At 39.3% G+C, this 14,718-nt stretch overlaps 1 protein-coding gene across 2 annotated transcripts in view; it reads left to right on the top strand.

The window, feature by feature from the left end:
• RABGAP1L (RAB GTPase activating protein 1 like) overlaps nt 1-14,718 on the top strand; it is a 674,356-nt gene that overhangs the window by 433,093 nt on the left and 226,545 nt on the right. The gene's annotated exons all lie outside the window — the stretch shown is intronic.

The raw sequence follows: 14,718 nt of genomic DNA, 5'->3' as shown, positions 1-14,718 counted from the left end.
ACTCTTAAAAACAACATGACAGCCAGTGGTTCTTAAAGCCAGCTTATTATTAGAATTTGTTAAGTAGGGCGGAGGGCACTAAAATATATAATAGATATTTATGCCCATCCTGGACTTGCAGAATCAGAATCTTCCAGAGATTCTGGCCCCTGGGTGGCTCAGTCAGTTAAGCGCCTGACTTTGGCTCAGGTCATGATCTCGCGGTTCATGGGTTTGAGCCCCGTGTTGGGTTCTGTGCTGGCAGCTCAGAGCCTGGAACCTGATTCACATTCTGTGTCTGCCTCTCCCCCACTCACACTGTCTCTCTCTCTCAAAAATAAATAAACACAAAATAAATAAAAAATTTAAAAAAAAAGAAATAGAACAACGGTACAGATATTTTAACTCCTGCTCTGAAACTTTTTGGTTTATATTATTGATGAATTTCTACAGTGAATTTCCAGATTGTTTAATAGTAGGCTTAATTTACTATGTTTAAATGGGAATGAATTTCACAGGGCTTCTAGAATTTCTCCATATAATCAGAATTTTTGCAGCAACTACTGTATTTCTTATGCTACAGTGTCCTTTGCTAATTAGGTCTCTGTTTTTTCTCTTACTTTTAACTTGGGTGTTTTGTTTTGTTATTTAGTAGATCTCAGACCAAATTAGCTGAACTAATTTTTCTATCTTTTCTTAAGTGAGGACATCTCCTCCTCCCTATGGGAGGTAGAATGGATGTGACGCCAGGATTTCTTGGAAAAGAACTGTCAGTAATGAGTGATTTAATTATCTGCCTCCTTCAGGTGGATACCTTTTTCTTGGCCAGCTCCTAATAAAGGAAAAAGCTCTCCTGCCTGTTTCACAGTTTAACATAATTTTAAGCAATTTGAATGATATTCTAAAGCAGTCAAATGACTAAGTATGCTTCATGTACCTGAAGTCCTAGATATTTTGTTCCATGATAGCTAATTGCTAGCAAGAAAATGGTTTGCTACATAAATAATAGTACTTTATTGAAAATATACTGGAAACTCATTTAGTTTCTTTAAAAAAGAGTGGGTAATTATTACAACTCCTTGGTCAGAGTTGTAGATTTTACATATCCCTGATGTATGAATGGAGAAGTGGAAACAGGAAAAGTATATTTTAAATTATTGTGATTGCTCTGCAAAAATATGCCTGTGTAGATGTAGCAGGATTCTCACACAGAAAAGAGTCATGACAATGAGGCTTTTCTTTCCAGGAAGCAACTTAACTCATGCTGGCACGGGCTCAGTTGGGTTTGTATCCAAAATAGTGAGCCCCGAATGCCACATGGAGTAGCCTTTTATGCATTTTCTACTTCTTTGTCTCCCATATATAAGTAATGCATAGACAGTCAGTTGGGTGATCTCTTACAGGGTGATGAGGGATGTCACATACGCACATAACCAGGTTGCCTTCCCTTATCTTGAGACTTTTTTTCTCACCATATTCCTTAGGGAGGGGACCCTACGACATAGATACGTCATAAAGCTATAGAAAATAGGACTTTTTCAACTTACAACTGTTTTTCAAATTGCTCATTAGAATATTTTGTTCGCTTAAAAAAATGTGTCATTTATGTTTTGTTTTGTAAACATTTTTAGCATAAGGGTTAAATTTTCAGCTATTTTCTTAAAAATTTTTAATGTTTTTTTTTTTAAATTTATTTCTGAAAGAGAGAGGGAGACCGCGTGAGCAGGAGAGGGTCAGAGAGAGAGGGAGATACAGAATCCGAAGCAGGCTCCAGGCTCTGAACTAGTTGTCAGCATAGAACCCAACATGGGGCTCGAACCCACAAACCATAAGATCATGACCTGAGTCGAAGTCAGATGCTTCACTGACTGAGCCACCCAGGTGCCCCATAAATTTTCAGATATTTTCCTAAATGTTTATTTTTGAGAGAGAGAAACAGAGCATGAATAGGGGAGGGGCAGAGAGAGAGAGAGAGAGGGAGACACAAAATTTGAAGCAGGCTCCAGGCTCAGAGCTGTCAGCACAGAGCCCAACATGGTACTCCAGCTCATGAGCCATGAGGTCATGACCTGAGCTGGTCAGACACTTAACTGACTGAGCCACCCAGGCGCCCGAAAAGATTAAATTTTCAGATTGCAGTTAAAAATTATTACTGATTTCAAAAGCACATATATTGTTGTCTCTTCTAGTCAGGAATGTGACTAAATGTGTTAAAACTTGGAGACACATTTGTAATTGATGAGCAAATATTCATTTTCAATGGAATTATTTAAGGAAATAATGTTGATAGCTTGTTTCCCTGAAATCTCTTCTATGACCAGTTTCATAAAATTGATGTGCTAACTTGAAACTCTGTTGCTTAGCTTTCATTATATACTGTTTGTTTCTCACCATTAATCTACCAAATTTTATCACTTTCAAGTCTTGCCATTTGTATTTTTATTAAGCTTAACTCAAATCACTTGTATTTCCTGTAGATTTTTCAATAGCCAATTTTATAGCTCCCTTTTAAAATAGAATACCTACTGTATACAAATGTGTACACATACATATACAGACATAAATCCCAGAAGACATTGGTGAAATTTGGTAGAAATACCCTATTTTCAACAACTTTCCAGGTGAGCTCTTTTTTCTGGTGACAGATGATCTGATGGGGGTACATAGACTACCTGCAGTGCTGCTCAACTTTTGTGCTTTTATCCCTCATTTTATCTAATTGCATCACATGTCTTCATTTTTAAATGTTTTCTTTTTAATGTTTCTTTTTTGAAAGAGACAGACAGAGCATGAGTGGGGGAGGGGCAGAGAGCGAGGGAGACACAGAATCCGAAGCAGGCTCCAGGCTCTGAGCTGTCATCACAGAGCCCTACATGGGATTCAAACTTACAAATCATGAGATCATGACCTGAGCCAAAGTCGGACACTTAACCCACTGAGCCACCCGGGTGCCCCCATATGTATTCATTTTTTAATTCATAAAATATCACATGATATTTCATGTACTTGGTAAGATTTTATGTATAATTCACATAAAATATATATTGATTTACTAATGTGGGGAAATACCAACTATCTTTGCTTGGTGTGTTATTTCCTATATGACTATAACTAGAAAGGGGTATTCATTAGAGAATTGAATGTATTTTACTTTTTTTAATAATATATGATCAGCATTAATAGATTTCAGAGAGATTTTTAAGAGCTTTATTTGACCACAGTTTCTAAAAAATATATACTAAGCACACTATCAGTCTTATTTCTTAAATATATATTAGTCACTTTTACTATTATCATCATGATTATTTTCAGCTAGATTCTATACCTTTTAATTAATCAATGCTGCAGCACAATTCACAGTATTTTTAGTGACATTTAACTTTGATGTTTGACTTTAAAAACTTTGCACAAGTAAAGTTTAGAAACATTTTAAAGATTATAAAATAGCAAAAGTGGACTTTAAGTTAAAGAATTTTAAGATATGCTTGTTAGAGGCATTGTTCAGTGATTCCCACACCTGGCTGCATGTCATAATCACCTGGCCCCACCCAGCCCAATGAAGTAGACTTGAGGTATTATTAAACCTTCTTAGGTGATTCTAATGTGCAGTTGGCTTGAAAACTTTAGGTAGTGCTCAGTTCTTAGTTTGAATTCATATCAGAGACTCTTGGGAAATTCTTAAAAATACAAGTGGTCATGCAGTAACCCCAAGAAATCTGTATTTCTTTGATCCAAGGTGGAACTCCTGCATCAGCGTGGTCTATAAAGCAGCCCAGGTGATTCTAATAGCCAGGGACACCAACCACTCAGCTGATGGAAAAGAACTGGATTAGAATCAGGAAGCTTGCCATTCCAGTCCTAATTCTGTGAATTTAGAAATATCACCTAGCACATTTGAGGTGTTTTCTAAAATGGAGGTGTTAATATCAACTTCTATACCTGACAGCACTTGTTAACAATTGAATAACACAGGGTACTGGGAAGTTCTTTGCAACAAAGTGCTATAAAGAAGGTTACAGTTAAGGTTTACCACCTAATGGCTGCTATGAAATGGTGTGTTAGTTTGGTGCTAAGTCCTATGAAGTTCTTGGCAAAAAGAGGCCACATCTGTCTCTGAGACAGAATGAAACTTGGGCCCCTTGACTGTCGCCAGCATATATTATCCTAATTCTTAAAGGTTGCAGTGCATTTTTTTATTCAGACCAGGCTGCTGGTGGCTCTAAGTGGCAGGGGGCAGAAGGTAGATAAAAAGAGATGCCCCATCTGGTGAATAAAAAATTGTGTTTCTATGATTAGTAAATCTTTCAAAAAGACATGGCAGGCAACAAAGGAGCTGATTTAACTTTTAAATTCTTTTTCAGTGCTTTCCTCCTATATTACTTCTGCCCCTCTTGTCCCCGGTGTTTAAGCTTTGCTAACATTTACCCATGTACCGAGTGAGGACAGAAGAAACAGAAAGGGTCACCAAAGATGGGTACACTCATTAATGGTTCCCCAGCATGAGAGAGACCTCAGGACCTTATATTCGGCTGGGTAAGAGTTGTCTATCCAGAGTATTCCCTGGTGAGTTAGTCTCGTTGTAACCCTTTCACCAGACTCATCACCAAGCAAATTACATATGATATCTTGAGTCTTTTAAATTCTTTCAACTGTATTTTTGACTGTAAGTTCTTGAGTTATGTTGGGTTCCCCACCCCCCGTATTCTACCTTGGTAGTACTTAAAATTTCAGCTTCTGCTTATCTCCAAAGACAGGGATAAATGTGTGATTTTTTTTTTTCCTGAGCACATCACCTTGATGCATTATACCCTTGTTTTCAGATTTGGAAAGAGGTAGTGAAGCTTCTGAGATAGAAGAAGATGAAAGATAACATGTCTGAATTTTAATGTTATCACTCAGGAGCTCACTTTTCATAAAGTTTAAGAAGGAACTGAATGTAATCTGTTTTTCTTTCCAAATAACCTGAAAATGAGGCCCACCAACCAAAAAGAGTATGCTATTAATATCAATAAATTATAGAAAGAAGCTATTTTGAGGAACATTTTTATGATTTTTAATTCTCATGAAAGCTCTGTTCCTTGATCCCAACAGTCCTACTCATTACATCTGTTGATTCAGCTAATACTGAGAGCCTGCTCTGTTGCAAATAGTGTCCTGAGTGATGGAAATATACCAGTAAAGACACTGGCAGGGTTCTGCCCTCAGATAACTTACAGGGAAAGAGAGACAGGTAAACGAGTAGTTACACGGCAGTGGATGGAGAGTCTAGGGTGCTTTTTTTTTTTAATTTTTTAACGTTTATTTATTTTTGAGACAGAGAGAGAGCATGAGCAGGTGAGGGGCAGAGAGAGAGACACAGAATCAGAAGCAGGCTCCAGGCTCTGAGCTGTCAGCACAGAGCCCGACGGGGTCCTCGAACCCACGGACTGTGAGATCATGACCTGAGCCAAAGTCGGACGCTTAACTGACTGAGCCACCCGGGTGCCCCTAGGGCACTTTTAAAGAGCCCTAATAAGGGGTACTTAACCCAGCCATGGGATGGGTGCCAAGAAGACCTCCTTGGAGGAAATAGCATCTAATCTCGGACCTAGAAAAAGAGAGGAGAAGCTAAGTAAAAGAGAGAAGGATGTTCCAAACACAGGAAACATCATATAGAAGGTCCAGAGGTTCAGGACATGGTCTAAAATGGGGAGTTCCTTGAGAAGAACCTAGTTTTCATTTCCCCACAGCTGTGAGGTCACTAAAAAGGGTAGGGGTTTTGGGGATAGGGAGCCACCAATGAAATCCCTACATGCAGCAGAGAGAAAAGTGCTATGGTGTCTGTACACGGAAGGGTGTCAGATCATGGAGCAGACGGTACGTGATGTGGTAGCAATCTGCTGAAAGAATGATCAGAGAGGACCTTACAATTTACCTGTAGGTGTGTGTCTTCTGGTTGGGATTCCTTGGATCCAGCATTGCAAAGGAAAAACATCAGTTCAGCCTGTCTCCTGTGCGTTTCTTCCTCATGTATCTCCTCTGCTCTCGTACTGCTGACCCACTCACAGAACCCTTCCCTGCTGACACTTCCGGGCACCAGATAGGTACAGGGTTTTCCTGCAACACCAGGTGGGCGACCTACGATATAACTCAGCTCTAACACTGTCTACCTTGAGATCCCACCAGTTGAGGACGCAGTACCCCAAAACTGCTCCCACTATACTTCAGATGCCAAACACTAATAGGTCCCCAGATTACCCACAACTTATGTTCATTTTGGCTACAAATCAGAAGTTCCTATCAATTTACTAGAATTGCTTATAGAACTCAGGGCAACATTTACTTAGCAGTGATATAAACAGCTGACCAGTTCCTTAAAAACTACAGTAAAGGTGTGTCATCCACTCAGTATGTGGATGTATTCACCGACCTGGAAAGCCTGAACCCTGTACTTTTGGGATTTTTATGAAGGCATAAATTTAATGTAGGCATCATTAATTATAATAAATCCATAGGTAACTCCATTTTCAGGCCCTCCTCCCTTCTCAAGAAAATGGAAGTTGGGAGGGGAGATATTCCAAGCTTCCAATCTTGGTTTTTCTTTCTGGTGACAAGCCCTCATCAAGGAGTCATCTAAGAGCCCACACAGGGTCACCTCATTAGAACAAAAGACACTCCTACCACCTAGGAAATTATAAGGGTTTCAAGCGCCCTGTGTCAGGAATTGGGGTCAGAGACTTAATATTAGAACAAGAGATGCTTTTAGTGTTCTTATTACTTGGGAAAACACAAGGGTTTCAGGAGTTCTGTGCCTAGAATAGAAGCAGAAACCAGTATATTTCCTATGACGTCACAAGCATATATTTAATGTTGTACAAGTTGACATATTAATATATACCTTCTGATGATAAATTGATACACTTTCACACCTTTCTTAACTAATGGTCCTTTGGAGCTAGTTTAGTCAGAAAATCAAGTATTAAAATATCTGCATTGTTAATTCAACTAACCTTTAAAACAATCTTATTCTGACTTTAATAGCTTCAAATTTGAGGAAAACATATAGTATGTCATGGTCATTTCAAATACTGTCTCTAGATATAAACCACCTGTTTTTGAATCTCACCTTCAACCATTTGTGATCTTGGGGGAGTTCATGAACCTTTAGCAATGTGCCTCAGTTTCTACATTTCTCATAATTTAATTAAATATTTTTAGGGTTCTTTTTTATTTTTTTTTAACTTTTTAAATTTTAGGGTTCCAAAAGCAATTATTGGTGTATGTTAAGTGATCAATAAATGTTAGTAGCTAATATCATCATCATCATCATCTTGTTTTCTTTCATCAGTTGGAATTAGGTCAAGTTGCAAAGAAGACTTCCCATAGCTCCTAAGTTATTTCTAGACATTTTAATTGCCTGTTGCATTTTTCTGCCGGTGTATGATTGTGGGGAGTCCCAACAAAGTAACCTGACACATTGTACCAAATAGCGCTCTGTTCTCTAATCTTTGCATGTGACTTGTCTCCCTAATTCTATTGATTTTTTAAAATAGGTTTCTTTTAAATTTTCAGAACACCTCCATGCCATATTGAATATGTAGTGGTGTTCTATAAATATTTGTTGAGTTTATTAGGCTTATGCATTTTGGGAGTTTTAAAGATCATTTTTTTTAAAGGGTGAATTGGGTCAATGGAAACTCTAGCAGGAGGTTTGGAGTAAGGGAAGGATCAAGATCAGCTGGTAGTTAGGGATTGGTGGAAGTCTTTGTCTTTATAAAGGGCATCAAAAACATCCCCACAGCCTGGGGTGGTTGACTGATAACTGTAGCTGGAAGACTGTATAATCCAAGGCTCATTGTGACTTAATGGGATTGAGAACAGAAGGGTGATTGCCAATGTTCATTACCAATAAGGCATCATAAAATACTTTCCAGGTCACACCTCTCCTTTATTAGCCAGGGGTAGTGTGTATTTATATTTTTATCTCCAGTCCTAGTTTAGGAGTCCCTTGATGGAGACATGACCTATCCATCTCCATAAACATACAAGTGATTATATATATATACAAAGCAGTCTTCAGAATGCCTGGCACACAGATTTGATAAATATTTATCAAAACCTCTCATTTGACCTATTTCTCTTATTTTACCTCCTTTGTTACTAAAACGTTTAATTCAGATTTCATGAACCACTAAGTTTTTCCCAGAGTCACTCATAATTAAGGAGTAACTTTATTCAGTAGTTCATTTATAAAAACAAATGCAAGTAAGGCAAAGATTTAAAAAAAAACACCCACAACCAGACAGATGCATTCATATGTTAACTCTATTTCTTATCCTCCGCATTCTTGAACTCCTTCTTCTACTCATGGAAAAACTAACATGAAAATATAGTAAAAATGGAAATCATTAATGAAACTGGGGGAAAGGGAAGGTTGGAATCATGCAAGTTTTGTTATATTTTATACTATATTAGTACGTAGGTAGCAGGCATCAGGGATGACTTAGCCGTGAGGGTTTTAAAACATTAGAACTTAGATGAATGCAAGGCTGTGGGGAAGGTCCCTGACATCTTTTTTGAGCTGCTGCTTGGTTTTCAGTGCTGCAATCCTGGCCTCTAGTGGGCATCCAGAAACAAAACTCTAAACCTAAAATACAACCTTGCTTTGCTGGGTATGCCATCAAACTCCATTATTTAGTCATCCTAAAAGGGGGGACTTTTAAAGCGCTTATACTATGAGAATGAGAATAAGGCAAAATTCTTTTGAGCTAATGTGTTACACTATTCTTGCTATTAAACCTATATGTTTAAGAGCAGCCAGTATTTCTTTATGTTTGAACGGTAATTATTCATCACTTTTTTTTTAATGGGGAAAAATGCATTTTATAGATCACAGAAGTAAGAAATTTATCTCCCCCAGAGAGAAGCTCCGAGGTGTTCTGTTTGGGTTGCCTGATGTACACTAGAAGCTTTACCAAAGCTGAGTGGCTCTAAAAGAGTGATCTTGAAGGGAGACAGGTTGATATTACGTAGCCTCCTGATATGATACGGATGGACACAAACTTGATTCTGTGTATATACTTTCTACCCCTCGAAAGTATCAAATTCATTAAAGACAGAGACTTTGATCTGCCATTGTCCTAGGTGAAAGAAGACTGAGGAGACATGACAGCATAATGTACGATACGATCCAGGGTTGGATCTTGGGCTAGAAAAGGACATTAGTGGGACCTTACACAAATCTTGAATACGGCTTTCTTGGTTTTGATAGTCATACTATGGTTATGTGAGATGTTGACATTTGATGAAGTCGGGTTAAAGGGATGCAGAAATTCTTGGTACTGCTTATGCACATTTTTTCCAAATCTGAAATTATTTCAAAATGAGAGGTTTTTAAAAATTAAAACAACCATTTATTTTATTCACAATTTCTTAAATGAGGAATTTTAGGAAGATTCAGCTGTGTGGTTTATCTCTGACCCACACAGTAACCACTGGGGCACCTGAGGCTGGAAGATGATTGTTCATCCATATATGTGGCACCTAGGGGATCCTTGGCCTCTTTATTTATTTATTTTATTAAAAAAATTTTTTTTCATGTTTATTTTTGGGAGAGAGAGAGACAGAGCACGAGTTGGGGAGGGGCAGCAAGAGAGGGAAAGACAGAATCCGAAGCAGATCCCAGGCTCCAAGCTGTCAGCACAGAGCCCAACATGGGGCTCAAACTCGGGAACAGTGATATCATGACAACTGAGCCATGCAGATGCCCCAAGATTTTTTTTTATTTTTGAGTAATCTCTACACTCAGTATGGGGCTCGAACCCACAATCCCGAGCTCAAGAGCCACACGCTGTTCTGACGGAGCCAGGCAAGCATTGTCTTGGCCTCTGTTTCTTATGGATGGCATCTTTTCCTATAGACCCTTTTGTTTGGCTTCTTAGAGCATAGGGTCTAAATATAACTGATAGTGCTGGTCTTCAAGGGGGCGGGAGCACTCCAGGAGATGCGGATAGAAGCTTGTACTCTTAAGGCTTAGGCCCAGAATATAGGCATAACTTTTACCATATTCTGCTGGGGAAAGCAGTAGCATAGTCTGCCCAGATTCAAGAGGCGAGGACAAAGGCCCTGCTTCTCAGTGAGAGGAGTGTCAAAGAATTAAGACCGTCCTTAATTCATTACAGATACTAACCAAAATCCCACTGAATTTGCAGTAGATGGAGTTAGTGAAAAAGCTATGGATTTTTTTTTTAATATTTTATTATTTTTGAGAGAGAGAGAGAGAGAGAGACAGCATGCACAGAGGAGGGTCAGAGAGAGAGGGAGACACAGAATCCGAAGCAGGCTCCAGGCTCTGAGCTGTCACCACAGAGCCCGACGCGGGGCTTGAACCCACGGACCATGAGATCATGACCTGAGCCTAAGTCGGACACTTAACCGACTGAGCCACCCAGGTGCCCCTATGGATTTTTTTTTTAATCTAACAGACACAAATTCTAGTCCTGGCTTTACCATTTACTAACAGAGTAATGCCTCTGGGCCTAGTTTGCTCATTCTCAAATGGTGGCAGTGACACATATGCCATGGAGTTATTCAGAGAATTAAGTGAAAAAATATATAAAATGGCAGCTATGACGGGCAACAAATATGCAAGCCTAATAACGTATGCTGGCAGGTTTTGAGTACTTAGCAAGCATTCAATCCCTGTGGTGTGCGTTTTATGTGCTATTTCAGTCAGTCATCACCACTTCCTGGGATGCTATGTCCCATGCTGGATCAGAAGGGCAGCATGCATTTCCTCTAGCATTGGCTGTGTCTGTGGGCCTCCTCCATGCCTTGACTACTTCTGGTTTGATTATTTCGCCCTGCCTTGTGGTTAGGATTTCCATTTCCCCATACTATTTACTTCCCTTTTATTTTGATCCCTAGGGAGCCACGTGTTGATGCACACTTGGCACTGTTTGGCACTACCTTTTCAGCATTTATTCTCTGCGCTGTCAGTGTAGTTTTTGACAGCTTCTCACACAATCTGTCAGCCCCCTCTGAGCTCACGATTGCCTGTTCATCAGAACCAGATGATCGTGTCTTTGTTTCCGTGAGCGCTCTGCTGTCAACCTTCCCTCATGCAGGACTGTGGGCCTACCCGGGAACTCTGCGATCCACGCCTCGCAGCAATTATTTAATTTGGGGCAATTACTCATAGATGTTCTTTAAAGAGAGCATTTTGCTGGGCTGTGGCTGAATTTTGAAACAATAGCTTCCCAATCACTTAAGGAACCACTTCTTCATGCACACAAGGCTGATAATAGTCTGCTGTCACTTGAGGAAGGTGACGACCCTTTCTTGCCACAACATGCCAAGTTTAAGATGCCTCATACCCTGCAAGCAGTCAGCTGCTTTTTGTGAGTGTTTTCGATATGGGACAAAGTATAAGATTTGGATTTGGTAAAGTCACCACTTTGTTATCTTTCTACCCTCTGCTCTCAAAACTTATATTAAATGGAAGGAATCAGGGGCGTCTGGGTGGCTCAGTCGGTTAAGTGTCCAACATCGGCTCAGGTCATGATCAAGCCCCGCATCGGGCTCTGTGCCGACAGCTCAGAACCTGGAGCCTACTTTGGATTCTGTCTCTCTCTTGCACTCTTGCTCTCGCTCTTGCTCTCTTTCTTGCTCTCTCTCACTCTTGCTCTCACTCTCTCAAAAATAATTAAACATTAAAAAAATATTTTAAAAAGGGAAGGAATTACTTTAATCCTTTATGAATTTGAGGGCACATTGAAAACCCCCAACTAAAGGATATATTCATCCATTCACTTATTTATTGGGCCATCTTCTCTAACTTGGTGGTTAAGAGAATGACTTGTAGAATTAATTATACTGCTTAGTTTAAAATCTGCTTACTAGCTGTGTGACCTTGGGAAATTTACTTTGACTTCTCTGAATCTTCATTTGGATGGAATTAAAATGGAATTGAGGGTTGTGGAATGAAATAAGGGCATGTTTTCATTGTGATTAATTCATCTTTTGGCATATATATAATACTCAGTGGATGTTGGCCTTTAAATATTATCTTGAACTTGGAGTTAGAACTTGTACCATAAATAATAGGGTAGCTACAAAAACATATTTATCTGTTATTTTTACTCTTCATAGTTCTACAGATGTCCTATTAGGAACACTTATTAACTCCTCAGCACTAAAAAATTGTTACAGATCACATATTCCTGAAAAGGAGAGGCATCTTGAAAATAGGACATCTTTTTTTTTTAATGTATTTCAAAAAGTATATTTCAGCTCAGTTAGTCAAAGATTGAATCATGTAAGAGTGGGTGGACAATTAAGTAACAACAGGGGATTTAGTCATGTTACCTTGGTAGAGCGAAGGGGTGGTTGTTCCCTTATAATTCACTTTTTGTCAGCTAAAAGTCTGAGGACCAAAGCTTGCACTGACATTGTCATCTTAAATCCAACCTGTATGTGGTGCTGCAATTGTAAACTGACCAAGTGCTGTATCTCATTTGCATAGTCTGGCCACACTATTCTACTTTAGTTTAAGGCTTGCGAAGTCTTTACTTTTCTCCATTTTTATGGGTGACATCCAGAGCTTCCGTAAGCAGATGCAGCAACATGTTCTTACTCCCAACTGGTTTAAAGAGTTGACCTATATAAATTGTTAATGGTAACAGAAAGGTACCGCTTTAGTTTCCTAACTAAACACTACTTACTTTTGATTTAAAACACATGCTATGCTACCTTCCTAAGTACAATATTTTGAACATGTAAGTATTCATTAACACTGTTGGATTGTCCTTTTGAACTAATGTAAACTATAGGATTATTGGCTCCACTAAGTGGGCCCAGACAATTATACATCTTAATAGTTACTATTATTATTATTAATATGTATTCCTTTTTTGAAAGAGAGAGACACACAGAGCATAAGCAGGGATGGGGCAGAGAGAGAGGGAGACACAAAATCCGGAGCAGGCTCCAATCTCTGAACTGTCAGCACAGACCCGGCGTGGGGCTTGAACTCACAAACTGCGAGATCATGACCTGAGCTGAAGTCAGATGTTCAACTGACTGAGCTACCCAGGCTTCCCTAAATTCTAATAGTTTTTAAAAAACCGTATCTTGTATTTCTAATATTTCAATTGACAGCTGTCTCTATAAGCTATTTGTTTCTAATCCTATCTACCACACATTTTGTTCTTTTAGTTTGCTACTTCCGATACCTATAAACCCGATACCTATAAACTATACAGTCATATCACCAAACTAATTCAGAGTGCATATGAAATAAAAATTTGAATTTTTGTGTTGCTAGATCTATTTTGGTTGTCTAGAGATCTTTAGCTTTTTTTTTTTTTTAATTTCTAAGCTCTTGGTGTTTTTCACAGCTCAGTTATTGTCCAGTAGTTTGACTTTGACATAATAAATTGGTCTACTTGGGTTCATAGAGACAAGAGCAAATCTCAGAAATTTTAGGATAGCTAGTATAGTTTAGTCATTTCGTCCTCAAATAAGCACTTATTGTGTATGTCACACCAGCACTGAGTGGTAAAAATGCCCTTAAACTAGACATTAGGAGGCTTGGGGGGATGATCCTGGCCTTCTACTAAATCCATATATAACCTTAGGTTAGTCAAGTTCACATTCTGAAAAATGAGAATTATAATACAGGTTGTTATGAGAATCTGTGAGATTTCACTATTCCTGTGAAATCAAGGAGGTTGAGAAGATAGCAGAGTTGGTTGGATGTGGAGTGCAGTCTCCAAAGTGTACCCTGAAGGGATTTGGGAGGGAGAGGAGGGCCGGGAGACTGACTTGGGAGAAAAAGCCAGAGCGTTATAAGCATTAGAGAACTGGAGACAAGAGGGGCTTACATTGTAAGCGGTGACTAGGAAAATAAGATCCTGAGATAGAGTGGACTTAGTCCTGCTGGCAGGTTGATAAGCACTGGGGTCGTGAGAATTCACCACTGGTGAGCAGCCAGTTGTGGGGTGGAGGGGGATGGAGCACTTAGTGGGGGAGGCCCCAAATTTAGGAAAGCAGATTCTGCTTCATTATAACCCAAGTTTTTTTAAATCTACAATAGTCTTCTTTTTTCTAACTGATAAATTGTGATCAGAACAGGTGCAGAATCACTGATTGGTGTGGCAATGGACCAAATGCTTTGGTTTTGTCTTCCAGCCTGGTTACACTTCCTGCCACTTTGAGTCCCTAGAACAATTAACAGAGTAAACCCCAAACCTCCAACCAAATACTTTGTAGTAATTATGCAGCCCTTATGCCAGTAAGTCATATTTTGGGTAGTTGGCTATGAAAGTTAAGCAAATTATAATAGGAATTTACTCTGAATATCTCATTTTAATCCTTGCTTCTGATTTTGGAGACAGGAGAAGGATGGTTTATTAGAAGTTCTTTGTGTAGGTGTACCTGGATGAATTGTCAGACTCTTGATTCTGGCCCAGGCCATGATCTCACCATTCGTGGGGTCGAGCCCCTTGCCCAGCTCTGCACTGACAGTGCAGAGCCTGATTGGGATTCTCTCTCTCCCTCTCTGTGCATCTCTCTCTTTCTCTCTCTCTCTCTCTCTAAAATGAATAAATAGGGGTGCCTGGGTGGCTCAGTTGGTTAAGCTTCCGACTTTGGCTCAGGTCATGATCTCGCAGTTCATGGGTTCAAGCCCCATATCGGGCTCTATGCTGACAGCTCAGAGCCTGGAGCCTACTTTGGATTCTGTGTTTCTCTCTCTCTCTC

The sequence above is a fragment of the Crocuta crocuta genome, unplaced genomic scaffold (assembly GCF_008692635.1).
Source record: "Crocuta crocuta isolate KB4526 unplaced genomic scaffold, BGI_CrCroc_1.0 scaffold3, whole genome shotgun sequence".
Taxonomy (NCBI): domain Eukaryota; kingdom Metazoa; phylum Chordata; class Mammalia; order Carnivora; family Hyaenidae; genus Crocuta; species Crocuta crocuta.
This window is presented reverse-complemented; position numbering and strand designations above follow the sequence as displayed.